Here is a 1,885-nt window from a genome sequence, read left to right as displayed (position 1 = left end):
AATAATTTATCGAAGCACTATAATATGATGCATTTTTTTAGTTTATTTGTAATTTGTGCGGTAATTTATTTGTAAGTTTAGTTGCTAGGGTGAACTCCGTAATTAAAAATTGGATCCGAACCTTCAGTTCCACTGATTTGTCGAAACTATGATACATCTCTACGGCAATATAAATAAAAGAGATGACATCCATATCCTACCGGAGGCCGTCAGCTTCGGAAGAGCGCCCCCGTGTGGCAGCGTACACCCTTACGGCCCATCCGAGATCCAGGTCTCGCCTTTGAATTCACAGAGACCCAATACATGCACGACAGCTTTGTGATTTCTTTTTGCTTACAGACGAGATGAAGATGAAGTCCAATATTCTGATGGGGAGGTACGAATTAGGGTGCCTGCTAGGGCGAGGGACGTTCGCCAAAGTCTACTACGCCAAAAGCCTCGAGACGGGCGAGAGCGTCGCCATTAAAATCATGGATAAACAAAACATCCTCAAGCTCGGCAGAATTGAGCAGATTAAACGGGAAATCTCAGTTATGAGACTGGTTCAACACCCCAACATCGTTCGGCTTTACGAAGTCATGGCGAGCAAGACTAAGATTTACATCGTTATGGAGTACGTTAAGGGCGGCGAGCTCTTCAAGAGGGTTGCCAACAAGGGGAAATTGAAAGAAGAGGAAGCGAGGAAGTATTTTCAACAGCTGATAAGCGCAGTGGATTTTTGCCACAGCCAGGGTGTGTATCACCGGGACTTGAAGCTGGAGAACTTGTTGTTAGACGAAAACCGGATCTTGAAAGTCACGGATTTTGGCCTCAGCGCGCTGCCGGAGCAGCACAGGCAGGACGGACTTCTCCACACGGCGTGCGGCACGCCGGCCTATGTTTCACCGGAGATTATTAACAGGAAGGGCTACGATGGTGCCAAGGCCGACATCTGGTCTTGCGGGGTCATACTGTTCGTGCTCATGGCGGGTTACCTGCCGTTCCGGGGCGCGAATCTGATGGTGATGTATAAGAAAATCTATAAGGGGAACTACAAGTGCCCGCCCTGGTTTTCCTCCGAAGTACGGCGGCTAATGCTCCTGCTGCTGGACCCAGAACCCGGGACGAGGATCACCGTCGCGCAGCTGATGGAGGTCCCCTGGTTCCGCCGGGGCTTCAAGCACCCGAAATCCCACAATGATCTCCATGCCGGCCTACTCGACGATGTCGACTCCGCCTTCTGTAGCTCCAAACCAGCTCGCCTCAACGCCTTCGACATCATCTCTCGCTCGCTGTCGTTCAGTCTCTCCGGGTTGTTCAACGACAATGCCATGAAGGAGGAGGAAGAATCGAGGTTCACTTCGATTCAGTCGGCTCCGACCATAATGTCGAAGCTGGAGGGGGCTGCCAAGATTTTCGGATTCAGCTTTAACAAGTCGAAGGAATTTAAGGCGCAACTGCAGCGGTTCGAGCAGGCGCGGAAGGGACATTTGTGTATTGATGCCGAGATTTTTGAAGTCACGAGCTCGGTGTTTCTGGTGGAGTTTCGTAAGATCGCTGGGGATACGCTAGAATACAGTGAGTTCTTGAACCAGGAGCTCAGGCCCCGTCTGAAGGACATCATATCGGCATGAGCCGGTGACACTCAGCAGGATGGCGGGCAGATATTGACCGGAGACGCATCTGCAGAATCATGAGGAGTATTTTTGGTTTCAACGCTGATGTTGTAATGTACTGTATACATATCTCTAACTTTCATATATCTATGAGCTTATAATATGTTAGAATGTTATTTTTTTTATCCTTTTCAAAATACGTATTTACATTAAGAATGTTTTGGATTTATTAACATAGTGATTCATAAGTTTCCATAAATTAAAAATGAAAATGCTTTCTTCATTTTAGT

The 1,885-nt window shown here is 47.7% G+C and overlaps 1 pseudogene; it reads left to right on the top strand.

Moving 5' to 3' along the window:
- The first annotated feature begins 344 nt into the window (after positions 1-344).
- Positions 345-1,676, top strand: LOC149243258 (CBL-interacting protein kinase 5-like; annotated as a pseudogene).
- Positions 1,677-1,885: the final 209 nt, after the last annotated feature.

This window comes from Pinus tabuliformis, chromosome 8, assembly GCF_031772625.1.
Source record: "Pinus tabuliformis cultivar Carrire ecotype Pingquan chromosome 8, CPIR1, whole genome shotgun sequence".
Taxonomy (NCBI): Eukaryota; Viridiplantae; Streptophyta; class Pinopsida; order Pinales; family Pinaceae; genus Pinus; species Pinus tabuliformis.
This window is presented reverse-complemented; position numbering and strand designations above follow the sequence as displayed.